The following is a 14,322-nucleotide window of genomic DNA, read 5'->3' on the forward strand; positions in this document are numbered from 1 at the left end:
CTACCCATCATAAGGACTAAATCCCATATCCATTTTTTCTTACAATAGTCCATAATAACATTTGTTAAGCACTTATGATGCATCTACTGAGGTTTTTTTTTTTTTTTTTGCATAGGTAATTTATTTAATTCTCACAACAATCCCCTAAAGAAGTTTCTATGAGTATCTCAGCCTCACAGAGGAGGAAACTAAAGCATGAGATACTCAAGTCACCTACCTAAGGTGAGACGGGTAAGAGATGGTAGAGACAGGGTTTGTACCCAGGCTGGTTCAGCCTGGACACTATGCTCTTTACCCCTGGCCCTACTGCCTCCCCCCATTCCTGATGTCTGTACTTCAGGGTCTGTCACGAGTCCACAGACACCCCCCTGGCTGCCCTTTCCCACGAGGGTACTCTTCTCTTTGGTTCATTGACTCAATCTCTGATCCTCTATTGAATGGTGTTAAAAGGTAATACATTTCTGAACTTTAATGTCAAACAATAGTTTCTAATGTGGCCATCATTTCAAAGGGAGAATCATGATTTAAATGAAGCTTAGTGAAGCTTAATGAATTCACTTGTCAGGTGATTCTCCTAAGGTATAGGGTGAGTTAAAAGAGAATTGAACACAAGCCACACAGATTGATGTGATGCCTTTTCTTGAGGCCTGCAAGAGTCCAGTGTGAAGGCAAATGAAAAGAGCCAGCTGCAAAAATGGGCAGGCACACATTTCCTTTCTTCCGTCAAATGGGATGTCCTCACTCTCTGTCTTCTCAGATGTTCTTCCTGCCCTGTGACCCTGCCCCTGGCTCTGCCACACCACACACCTGCAAGAGAGCAAGAACCAGTTTTTCAGTAAACATGCTGCACATGCTTCTTGTGAACCCCAGGGTGGAATCAAGCTTTGGAGGAGGAAAGAGAACAAGTGAATTTTATTATTCTTCAGAGCATCTTCAGAGCATCTTCAGAGCACTTGTCTTAGAGAAAACACCAGTGGTACTCTGGGCTGTCTCTTATGCCTGGGAGGGCCAGGGGAGCATTCACTGCCTCAGGGGAAATCTCAAGAGACTATTTCTCCCATTTGATTCCAGCCCTTTCTCTAGTAGAGACTCTAAATTGGGCTAAGTGGATCATTTATACAAAGTTCTTTCTCTTTGGAACCTGATGGTTTAACTAAATCTACTTTGGGGCAAGGGTATTTTTTTCAAACTTTACTTCTTTCTGTTAACAGTTGTTTACCATGCAAATTCCCAATGTATAAACAGGATAGGTGTTAATAATGCTCCAGAAGTTATTGTGGAAAACCATTTGGCCTCAGGCCACTGTATATAACATGCTAGGACACATAGTAGAGTTACTTAGCCAACGTGCCAGCAGGATCTAGGGGAGTCAAGGCACCCTACCCAGCCTCTGCCCTGCCTGTTCAAAAGGTTTCTCTGTTTCCTTACTTTTGACATGTTGGGCAATAAATATGAGAGCTTACTGAGATGTCAGCTTTGAGAAGCGAGATTCTGTGTAATGCTGCATATGTCGTGCTCCAGACTTGAAGCCTTTAAAGTAATCAAACATATAAGTACTTGAAAGGCTGAACAATGAAAACTATGAGCTGAAGAAAGTTTGAAACAAGATGTGACAAGCCTCATACAAATTATTCATAACTCCATTCTGATTCATAGCAGGAGTTAAAACAGCCTATAAGCCCGACTCTCCAACTGGTTAAGTGAGAGCACTGGTCTGCTGATTTGCTTCCTCCAATGAGGACAGGGTGAATGGAGAGGCCTTTGGGAGAGAGATCACTGCAGATAAAAATTATCCATCAAGGCCAAATGGTCTTTGGCTGAGTCTCAGAGATTTGGTGACCACAATTGGACTATAACCAAGGAAAAGGCTGAGGAAATTCTCAGCCATAGGCCACCTGGATAGACTTTTCAGGGGTGGTGGCCCCTTGTTTGCCTTTGCCCACATACCGCAGATTGTCTCTGGAAAACATCCCATAGCCCAGTTTTCTCAGGGTGATGAACTGTCTACTTCCAAATTACCTAGGCCACTTATTAAAATACACATTTCAGGTCTTACCCCAGGCCCCATATTCAGAAACTGTGTCAGTACAGCTGGGATTCTGCTCTTCTAGAAAATATTCCCGATGTCTCCTCATACTTAAAAGTTTGAAAACCACTGCTGAAGCCTAATAGGCAGATACTTTCTTGGGCTCCGGCAGAATTTAATCTCTTCTTTAACTCAGGATGAGGAGGATCTGTTATGGTCCAATTGGACATAAAATGGGCAAGAACTTGATGCATCTCAGAGACTCACCCAGTGGTTAGAACAACAAGCTAGCAAGTGTTTACTAAGCATCCTGTCATAGAAGGGGTGTTCAATGTTTGTAGTGTTTGTTGATTTGTTGTGATGTCATCACTGAGAGGTACTCAAGTCATGTGGCAGCTTCTTGTCCTCAAAAAACTTTTATTTTGGTTCAGAAGTTAAGGCCAACACTGATGAAACACTTGTGAATCTTCTGAAGTAATATGTAATTTAGTCCTGGATGGCCTGCTGTAAAAAGTTAAATATTTGATAGAAACAGGCTAGCATCGGCAGGGGAAGCCTCACAGAGGAGATGGGATGTAAGCTGGATTGTGAAGAATTTGGTAGATTTGGGGCCTGAAAAAGAAGACAGGAAGTTCCTGGCAAGGGGAATGTGATACCTGGAGGCCCAGAGGTAGAAAAGGGGTTGCGGAGCTGATGGCCCCTTAGGAAGATCAGGGCAGCCTCAGAGAAAAATATGTTGGGAAGGATGTGGGATGGGCTGGTCACAAAGGTCCTGAGAAGCCAAGTAAAGGAATGTAGATAAGGAAAGGGAGCCACTGAAGCTATTGAAGGCTGTTGAAGAACAAAGATAGCATGATTTCATGTGCCCAGCAAGGCCAGGAGAGTTGTTACCAGTTCTGTGGTTCCCGAAGCTAGGTGTCACATGCATGCCAGTGGGGAAAATGGTGAGAAGTCAGCTCCATTTGGGGAGACAAGTTTAGAGTCTGCATTTCAGGTGTATGGCCTAGGTCAGATGAGGCAACACAGGACAGTTCTGGATCTGGCAGGGAGAGGGGTATCACATCAGTCCAATATGCTGGAGCCAGAAATGGAGTTGAGTCAAGGTCATGGACTGTGGAATCTACAGTAGACAGGGCCAGGGCTACACAGGCAGGGCGGAAGGCCAAAGCAGACACTGAAGCTAACAAATAAGGAAAGACTTGGCAAAGCAGAATCTGTGGAATTAGTCTGGTTATCCTTGGCGAAATGAGGCTCATGGGATATGTTCTTTAGAAGTCCTAACAAAAAGTCAGTGTTGGGCCTTAAAGGGCCACCCCACATTGCACGGGCACGGGCTGGGGCCAACTCCACCCAGCTGTGGAGTTGGATTGGTTTTATAGTTGGGATTGGTTTTCTTCTGTGTGGGATGCTGGCAGGACCATTCCGGAGTCTGCCCAGAGCTGCAGTGTAAAGTGACATTAGACCAAGATGTGTATGGTTGATTTCTAGGAAGTCCCCATACCCTGTTTTGTGATGTTCATCAATCATCAAACCATACTTTGAGGAAATTCACATCATAGAATCAGAGAATGTTCAAATACTAAGGGAGATTTGAGATTGTAGCTAAGGGATACCAAAGAGATTTTGTCTCTTGTGCCAATTCCAATCATGTGATGGTGGCTGCCTGGAGTTCTGGATCTAGTGTTGGTTCTGCAGGAAAGAAGGGACTGATTGATCAAGGATGTTTGCCAGGAGTGTGGGAGGAGCCAGTAAATGATGGGGCCGGTACCGCCTATTTGCCATGTCTGCTTTGGTCCTGACCTCCCCACCTCCTCCTCTAGGAAGCTTATAGATGTTAAGTGTGTGACCCACAGCAGTTTGAGGACTGAGCCCGAGGTCCTCTCTCCTAATCTCATATATTTCCCTCTGGATCACACAGCCTTCCTACCCTCCTACTCACCACAAGCCTGTCACACTGACTTCATTTTCTCAGTCCCACCCTTGGCTTTTACTAGACTGTGTTAAGAACTTGGCCACGGAACTAATTTGCACAATGGCTAAACTTGTTTCACATGGGATCCAAGCTCTTGGGGAAGGATTCTAGGAAGAGGAATGGCAGCTTGATTGAGAATTCCCCAGTGCTGGGAAATCCAAGTAGGAGGGGGGCTGGCAGGAGCTGATCGAGAGCAGTGGGGTGAATGAGGAAGCAGCAGTGGATTGCCATAGTTGTCATAGGGTTGAAGGTCAAACATGGAAGCAGGAGGGGGAGAGGTGGGCACGTGGTTGGAGAGGGGAGAGCCCAGTGCTTAGCAAACAACCACTGACAGAGGTTCTGGACAGTTCATGGGCAATGGCCCTTCTGATAGAATGTGGGCACGCAGTGTACATTAGCCAGAAAGCCCACTGTGTGTAGAGTGTTTTGTCCTCATGGCCACACTGGCTGTGAACATGTATAGCTCACGGTTTGCAGAAATAGGAAGTGAGCTGGGTCTCTGAACAGTTAACGAACACATGGACATCAGCAAGTGGCTAATCATATTACAGATTCCAAATCTCATCTCTTTCCTGGGTCGAGAGAATGCATCCTTAAGGGAAATAGTATTTAGGAGACAGAAAAGGGTTATTTCTTTCTGCTTATTACCCTGTTCTGAGATGAAAAACTGTCTGCTTTTAGCATCTAAGCCCATAAATCCAACCTTATTCCTAAATCCTAGAGTAGAGGCCAGCTCTGTGTGTTGTTTGCTCTTGAGTTGTGTGCATGTTTTATTGAGGAGTCAACATCAGAGGAAGGGATATGTTTGGAACTTATTTTTTTTTAATTTTATTTATTTATTCATGAGAGACACACACAGAGAGAGGCAGAGACATAGGCAGAGGGAGAAGCAGGCTCCCTGCAGGGAGCCCAATGTGGGGCTTGATTCTAGGACCCCAGGATCATGACCTGAGCCAAAGGCAGACGCTCAGCCACTGACCCACCCAGGTGCCCCGTTTGGAAATTTTATAGCTGCATCTGTCACTTCTCTTCACCAACCTTTTCTCCTTTCCCCAACCCTGCCTTTTGCTAAAAGAATTGGTGACAAACTGCTTAAATAAATGTTCAGTCTGCTAAGTCCAGACTACCTTCAATTGCTTGTGGTGTTTTGAGACATAAAATGTTATTTGAAGCTGTTCAAAGAGGTTTCCAGCACATGCCCAGGCAGGGCCATAGGGTGAGCAGAGCTCGGCTCTAATGCTGGCTCTATGAGGCTAATAACAGGGTAACATAGGTCCTGTCTTACCACCAGCTTCAGAAATTAAACCTGCACTTCTGGGGCCTGGCTGGAAACCACCAGCTCTTTCCTCTGCCAAACAGGAGCTGTGCCCTCAGGGACTAGCTGCAGAGCTAGTGTGGCCACTTTGGGGCATTAAAAACAAACTAGCAGTTTAAGTCATCTATTGCTGTGAGCATTGGCTGCTGGCAATGAAGCCAGAACCTAGAAGAGGCTGGTGAAGAGTCACCTGCTTCTCTCTTTAGTCTCACAGCTACCCTCCAGGAGCCCTCTGGTAGTCCCCCCGCCTCCCAATCTGTGGTTTTGCTTTCCTCGGTTTCAGATACCCATGGTCAACTGCAGTATGGAGGTAGTACGTATTGTCTGATTACCCGTAGCAGCCCAACATGACATCCCAAAGCAGGCATCACTGCCCTCACTGCATCTCACCACGTAGACATTTCATCGTCTCACATCATCACAAATAGAAAGCTGAGTGCAGTGCCATAAGATAATTTGAGAGAGACCACATTCACATAACTTTTGTTATAGTATATGGTTGTAATTGTTCTACTTTATTATCACTGTTGTTAATCTCTTTGCCTAATTTATAAATTCAATATTTTGTTACATGTAGATAGGGGAGACACCATAGGGCTCAATACTATCCGCAGTTTCAGGCATCCACCAGGAGGGTCTTAGAATATATTCCTGCTGATAAGAGGTGAGCCCACTGTAGGTGCTGATTAAATTTACTTAATAGTCTCACAACCACTCTAGGGAGTAGGGAGGGTACATCAGGCTCATTTAACATGAGAAAACCAGGACACAGATTTATTAAGGTTTAAGGTTACATTGAAGTCTAACATTTGGGGATCCCTGGGTGGCTTAGCGGCTTAGCGGTTTAGCGCCTGCCTTAGGTACAGGGTGTGATTCTGGAGTCCCGGGATCGAGTCCCAGGTCGGGCTCCCTGCATGGAGCTTGCTTCTCCCTCTGCCTGTGTCTCTACCTCTCTCTCTGTGTCTCTCGTGAATAAATAAATACAAAAAAAAAAAAAAAAAAAAGGAAGGACAACTTAAAAAAAAGTCTAACATTTGTTTTTTGCTTTTTTAAAAAATTTTATTTTCCAGTTTTACTGACATACAATCAATGTATAACATTGTATAAGGTTAGGATATGCAACATAATGATTTGATACATGTATTTACTGTAAAAATGATCCCCACACTAGGTTTAGTTAACATCTATCCCCTTGCATAGTTACAGCTTTTTTTATTGTTGAGCGAAGAACTTTTAAGATCTACTCCCTTAGTAACTTTCAAATAATACAATACAGTATTAATAATTATAGTCACCATGCAGTACATGGTATCTTCATGGCTTACTTATTTTATAACCAGAAGTATGTGCCTTTTGATCCCCTCTATCTATTTTGTCCACGTCCCCAAATCACTACCTTTGGCAACCACCAATCTATTCTCCATTTCTAGGAGTTCAGGGTTTTTTTAGATTCCACAAAGAAGTGAGATCATACAGCATCTGTCTTTCTCTGAGTTATTTTACCAAAGTCCTAACATTTGAAAATGGAAACCCAGCCTCTATGTATCTGTAGAAATGATTATTTAAGTGAATTAAAAATAATCAATGCTATTTTAATTATACTGCTCCTTTCTGAGGAGAGATCATTATAATGCAAATGAAAAAAATCTTAATACTTTCTTGCTTTCTTTCTGAGAGAAGAGAGAAACTGAAACTAACCATAAACACTTAGCCACATGACATATCAACAGTTTCTACTGTTTCCCTTAAAAGACTTTTCAAGCGTTACATATTTTTACTTTTAAAACACCGAATCTGAATTCTTTGTTATGATTTTAAGAAATCTCATGTATGCATTTATTAAAAAATAAGTTCATAGTGGAAACCTGGCAATTGCTCTAAAGGCAGAAAACAAATGTCATCCTCTAGTAAAAAGTAGAAATAACTGTTTGCATTGCCATACTTCCTCCAATTCTATTTTTCTATGCCTACATATGTTTCTTTGAACAAAATTAACACTTTGCTCTGGACCCTTCGGAGCCCTAGTTTTTTCCACTTCACTTTACATCATCGTATTTCTGTAACATTTAGATTAAAATACATTATTTTTAATGACTGCATAATATTTCACCATTCCCTTCTTGAAACTGTTTTTTGGTTTTGTTTTGTTTTGTTATTTAAATTTAAAAAATTGCTGGGTCATCTCTCTCTCTTTCTTTGTTCTCTTCCTTAGAATCTTCTAAATCTCTTTTGTGGAACCTCTCCAATTTCTAACAGTGGGAGATGCCCAAGAATTCAGTCCTAAGGCCTCAGGCTGCTTCTCTTCTCCAAATGTATTCACCTGCCAAGTGATCCCTCAATTACTATAGCTTCAAATACCATCCATTTACTGCCAACTCCCCAATTGTATCTTCAATGCTACATACAAGTGCAGCTGCCTATCTGCCACCTCTGTGGCATCTCTGTGACATGGGTATATTAAAGTTAATAAGTCTAAAGCTAAACTCCTAACTAACCTGCACCCCAGGTTTCCATCTCAGCAAATGGCCACTCCATCTTTGACCTACACAGGCCTCCAAACTTGTCTGAGGTTTTCTTTGACTTTGAAAATTATTTTTATTTTTATTTCTTTTTTTTTTTTTTAGATTTTATTTATTTATTCATGAGAGACACAGAGAGAGGCATAGATATAGGCTCCCTGCAGGGAGCCTGCTGCGGGACTTGATCCTGGGACCCCAGGATCACGACCTGAGCCAAAGGCAGACACTCAACCACTGAGCCACCCAAGTACCCCTAAAAATTCTTTTAAAGAAGATTTTATTTATTTATTTGAGAGAGAGAGCATGAGCAAGGAGAGGGGCACAGGGGGAGAGAAGTAAACTCCATGCTGAGCATGGGCCTGACATGGGGCTCAATCCCAGGAACTTGAGATCATGACCTGAGCTGAAGTCAGCCTCTTAACTGACTGAGCCACCTAGGTACCCCTCTTTTTCTTTTCTTTTTTTTTTTAATTTTTATTTATTTATGATAGTAACACACAGAGAGAGAGAGAGAGAGAGAGAGGCAGAGACACAGGCAGACGGAGAAGCAGGCTCCATGCACCAGGAGCCCGATGTGGGATTTGATCCTGGGTCTCTAGGATCACGCCCTGGGCCAAAGGCAGGCGCCAAACCGCTGCGCCACCCAGGGATCCCCCTCTTTTTCTTTTTAAAGATTTATTTATTTGTTATTTTCAGAAAGAGAGAGAGCACAAGAGAGCACATGGGTAAGCCAGGAGAAGGGGCAGAGGCTGAGGGAGAGAATCCTCAAGCAGACTCCTTGCTGAGCACGGAGCCCAACTTGGGACTCTATCTCACAACCCTGAGATCATGACCCTGAGATCACAACCTAAGCTGAAACCAGGAGTCAGACCCTCAATGGACTTCACCACCTACTTGGCTCTCTTTGACTCTTTCATATCATACATCTATTCCTTCAGAAAAACCTACCAAATCACCTTCATCTAGTTGATTTCAATAGCTACTGAATAGGTTTTCATCCTGATTCTTTTCTGGCACCGTGACAGTTTATGCTCAACAGAGTAACCAGATAATGTCATTGCTCTGTCCAAAACCCTCACAAGGATTACAGTTCCACAGCTAGTAGAAGTGATGTGCCGTCACTGCCTCTATCCCCACCTCTCTGACTCATATCTACTCTGTTCCAGCCACACAGGCATCCGGTTTGCTCTTCCTTGGAGCTTTTCCCAGCTGTTTCCTAACCTGATAGGCTCTCCTCTCAGATAGCTGCCTATCTGGTTCCTCTTTACTTCAAGTTTCTGTTCAAATATCATCTTACCTGTAAAAGTTCTCCCTGAGTAATCTTCATAAAGAGCTATCTTCCCACCCAGGACTCCTTCTCTACACTCTTACTTATTTTTATTTTTGTCCATATATGGAGTATATGTATGAGTTTCCTAGGGCTGCCTTAACAGAGTACCACAAACTGAGTGGCTTGAAACCACATAAATGTATTCTCTTCCAGTTCTGGAGGTTAGAAATCTAAAATCAAGGTGTTGGCAGGGTTGTTTCCTTCTGAGGGTTCTGAGGGAGAATCTCTTCCATGCCTCTGTTTTGGCTTGCCGGTGACAGCCGTCAATCCTTGCTAGTCCATTAATGTGGATGCATCACTCAGTCTCTGCCTCCATCTTTACATGACTGTCTTCCCTCTGTGACTTTTTCGTATTTCATAAAAGGATGCCAGTTATACTAGATTAAGACTCACCCTATTGCATATGACCTCAATTTAATTTAATCCATGTACAGTTACCTTGTTTCTAAATAAGTTCACATTCTGAGTTAGGACTTTTAACACAAATAAGCCTGTAACAGCACTCAATATATCTACTTGTTTATTTGATTACTTTTTATTAAATTATTTGGGGGTCTTTATCCTCTCTTATTGGGCATTTGGGTTGTTTCTGATTTGGAGCTATAATAAACAATACTGTAACGTATCTCCAAACGTGGTTTTTTTTCCCTCTCATGTTGGTATTTTTTTCCTTAAGGCAAATTCTTAAAAGTCAAAGACCCTCCAAGAGTCAAAGAGATTACATATTTTTATGTTTTATATATACATCCTCACTTGAACCACATGGACTGAAGGAGTATTCATACATTTTTGAACACCATTTACAGACCTACCCGTCTTTCATGAGAATGCCCTCCGATATTTTTGCCATTGGTATAGTTACTAATTAGTTTGCATTCTCTCAGGGAATAGAGTTTCCTATTACCTGGCTCATACCTACTGGACCTGGGCCAGATTCAGAAGGTGAAGGCAATACTTTATGGGCTCGGTGTAAGGGAACCAATCGTCTTTGTGAGGTTGGGAGAGATTGTGCCCATTAAATTCCTCCAATTTATGGAGGGCCACATGACCCAGTCAAATCCCCTAGTTAAAAAAATATATAAATATAAGATGATCAGACAAAAGGCCACTCAGCTTAAAGCTATTATTTTGTCTGGAGCAAAAGTGAGCAAATGATACTGATTGTTTATGAAGTGGGCTGGACATTGTAGTTGGTCAGCTGAGGTCTCTGAGTACCAGTGCTGCTGATGGATAATGCCTTCCTTTGCTGAAACCTCCCATGGTTCTGTGTAATAAACCTTCACATCCGGTAACAAATCTTTAGATCCAGTAACAATTTGTGCACATATGCTGATGGTAAGCCTGAAGAAAACTTGACTAGCAAAGCCGGTACAATATTGCTTTGCAGAAGGGATATACCTCTTGACAATCTCACCAATAGTTATGCTTGGAAGCTACTGGGACTGGGTCACCATGACCTTACCAATTCTGGAGGTTGTCATGAAAACTTTTTTCTGGGGGTTCAGTTCAACAGTAATAAAATGGTAGCTCAGTGTCCATTTATTGAATTACTGTTTCAAAAAACTCAGTGCTTCAATGGTCCTTACTTATTGTAAACAAAGTTCACACTAGTAAACTGAAAATTAGTTGAAAGTATTGTTTGCTAAGTAATAATCTTCATTCACTGGGAATTTACCTACCATTGATCTCAAATTATTTAACAGTGAAATTGCAGCTTTACTATAGGTGCAAAAGTCCTCAGACTTACAGAATTTGAGGATCCATATTGTCTCCTTGAATCTATCATTTGATTTCTGTTGTTGTCAATTGTGTGAGCTGTGGCCGACTTGAAACACTTTGATGTTTCCATGTAGTATTGACCCCTATGTAGAAGACAATAATTCTCAGTTAAATAAACAGGAACAGAATACTGGTACCTATAGTAGGAACAATTTTAAGATGAGCCCAGTGAGTCACACTCACATAATCCTCTCTTCTTGAATGTCACTGGGGCCTGTGAGATGCTTTTAGCAAATAGGATATGGTAAAGGTAATGGGATAGTCACCCCTGTGGTTATGTTATTGCTATGTAAGACTCCATTGTAGTAGATTCTAGAGAGAGATTGTCCTTCTGGCCTTGAAGAAGTAAGCTACCACGTGGCAGTGGCCTGGGGGGAGGGGACTGGAGGCAGAGAGTGGCCCCTAGGTGAGAGCTGGCAAGAAAAATAGGACCCTAGTTTTGCATCTGCAAGGAACTGAATTCTGCTCAAAACCATGTAAACAGGGAGAAGGCCTCCACACTCCAGAGAGAATGCAGCTGGATTGACACCTAGATTGCAGCTTTGAGACCCCAAGCCTATCTCCTGACATGTAGAATCTGAGATCAAAAATGGATGTTGCTTTAGGCTACCAAGCTGGTAGTAATTTGTTACTCAGCAACAGAGAATTAATACGGTCTCCTTATCAGGGTAGTATAAGAGAGCAGGTTTAAATCTCAGCTCTGCTATTTATTAGCTATACAGCCTTGGCAAATTTTAACCCCTCTGAGCCTCTTACCTTAACTATTGAGATAGTTCCTGTTTTTCAGGGTGTGTAAGATTGAATGAAATAATGTAGTAAGTTACTTAGCATAGTATATGACACTAATAAGTTCCAGTAAATGTTTTTCATTGCTGGCAGAGATGGAACATTTTTAGTTCCATAATGCTAAACATTTTCATCATTTCTTTTCTCGATGTACCCCATGTTTTGATGATTTTTGTCTATCATTTTAACTGAATTTATTAAGTAATAACTTATTTTCTTGTTTATTTCTAGTTATTAGCTACACAGAACTTCTGATCGGCTTGAAATAGTAACAGAATAATTATAATTAAGACAATTTGGCGAAGAGTAAAGACATTTGATGTTACAGTTAATGGAATTTCCATTAGCGTTTGAAATACTGGAAAAAAGTGATTGAACCTTATTGGACTACCAGATTTGGAACCACAAAGTTAGTTGATTGATGGGAAGTAGACATTGAGTGACTTTCTGTAGTTAAGCAAGGCAATCATGACTTGCCTTTATATGCCACCATATTTGCTCAGGTAGTATTGGACAGGTGAGATTGGCTGGGAAAAAAAACAAGTTCAAGTGAAAGAAAAAAGTGCCAAGAAAGGAAAAGAAAGATATTGAATAAATATTAAAACTACTTTAGATATTTAATTCTTGGAAATTAGCTTTAGAATGCCTGAAGTTTCAGGAACTGTGTCATGTTAACATTTGAGTTGTGGTAAAGTAAATAAATATATTGTATGGATGTTTTGCATTTATATTTAAATGTTCTTATAATTTGTTTTGTGTATAGCAATATTTGAAGTATGGTTACTGCTCTTTCAATAGTGCTTTATTTCCTCTTTGAATATTATTTAACTGCATTTCATTTTTTTATTAATATCAAGGCCTGATGTATTCAATTTTCAGCTGAACACTTTTCAAGTGGATTACATACTTGATAGAAAATTGTATTGTATTTAATAGAAGTTTCTTTTATACAAGTTTACCAAAAATTCTGATAAACAAGAGATAGCTGTGGCCTAATAAACTATTTCATCTCGTCTAAAAGTATGTTGATTTTTTAAATGCAGAAAACAAAAATAAAGCTTAAGAAGTACATTTGAAAAGTTAAGATTAAATAAATAGTATTTTCCAGTGTATACTATGGATGTACCCTGAAAAACATAAGTTCTGTGGTACAGCACACACACACACACACACACACACACACAGTACACATAACAGGCACACAATACATACAACACCCCAGAGAGCACACACAAAACACATAACTGGCAACCCATATTAGCATATTAAGGGCTCTGAGAAGTCCCACAATAGAGAACTTTTGAACTTTGTTTAATCATGTTTTTCTGAAATTAATCTCAGAATCCTTTCTCCCCCTCCTCTCAAGTGACTTTGATTCCTGATGACACAGCGCTTTCTGGAACACAGTTTGTGAATGACTGCTCTAGGAGATATTCCCCAAGGAGTTAGCTGTTATGTAGGATAAGTATAAGGTGCCCTGAACATTTATAGGTAAACATTTTAACCATTAAAACGACTCACAACACCTCCAAACTATGTAAAGAACGTTGAGGAGTGTGGTGGGTACTGAAAACCCTGTTACTTCCTGTGGAGTCCATGTTCTTTCTTTTATGTACAGATGAAGCCTGGTTTAGCTGCATTACCATTCTCTGCTCATGTAGGGAGAAAGGTCCCCTTGGACATAAAGGTGGTCCCCTTCCTACAAACTGAGTCGGTCATCCCAGGTTGAAAGTCCCCTTCCCGTGCTCCATCAGCAGCCTTTGACTTGACAGCATGATGTGGAGCAGTGGGCTTTTGCATTCCTGATCCAGAGGATCAGGATCCAAAGGCAACTCCTATCAGCTTTGCCCCACACTGTTTATTTCATGGAGAAGGACAGAGGAATATATTTCAACATTTCAAGAATGTACAGTAGGGCTTGGAGAGTGCTTACTCTGAAGATTAAAAAGGTTTTATCTTCATAAGGAAGCTTTGACATGTGCTGTCAGGATGCCAGACCACAATTCTATATAAACTTTCCTTAAGGTTCAACTGACAATTTCTCAGGCACTGGGAACATTTATTGCCAAAATGAGAATGAGTCTTGCATAGTTGGAGGCATTAATGTTTTATATTTTGAATAAAAGCATGATTTTCCAGAGTGACTTAAATGCAATTAAATTGAGTATTCTGGGAACTCCTAGATAGGCCCTTTATTAGTAGATTACCTGCTTATTAAGGTACAGAGTAATGAAAGAATTCACTAAAAATTATTTTGCATCATTCAGTTCATTCAGCATTTGAATACATGTAAGGTATTTTGCTGTGTACTTTGCTTATCTAGATGTTCCATCAGTAGAAAGTAAATAAATGATACCATCATTCTTCCAAGATAATTTCCACTCATTGAAGGTCTTATTTGGTGGGCATGGCAGACTGAACACATACCAGAGTCAACCTGTCTGCCTTCTTAAACACACAAATCTAATGAAGCTGGAAAGTGGCAAGTAGCATTAAATGAGGTCAGTTTCATGGGAATTTTTTTTTCATGGGAATTTTTAAATGTTAAAAGACAACATCTATTTAGAAATTCATTTCTGATAAATAAAAAGCATT

General features: G+C 41.0%; 1 long non-coding RNA gene across 1 annotated transcript in view; it reads right to left on the bottom strand.

The window, feature by feature from the left end:
- Positions 1-451: 451 nt before the first annotated feature.
- The window catches only part of LOC112657988 (uncharacterized), a 30,918-nt gene continuing 17,047 nt past the window's right edge, over positions 452-14,322 (bottom strand). The window contains exons 2-3 of the long non-coding RNA XR_003135421.3: positions 10,910-11,024; positions 452-807 (exon numbers count right to left, since the gene is read on the bottom strand). This is a non-coding gene — a long non-coding RNA (uncharacterized LOC112657988). The remainder of the gene's footprint in view (positions 808-10,909; positions 11,025-14,322) is intronic.

This window comes from Canis lupus, chromosome 8, assembly GCF_003254725.2.
Source record: "Canis lupus dingo isolate Sandy chromosome 8, ASM325472v2, whole genome shotgun sequence".
Lineage (NCBI taxonomy): Eukaryota > Metazoa > Chordata > Mammalia > Carnivora > Canidae > Canis > Canis lupus.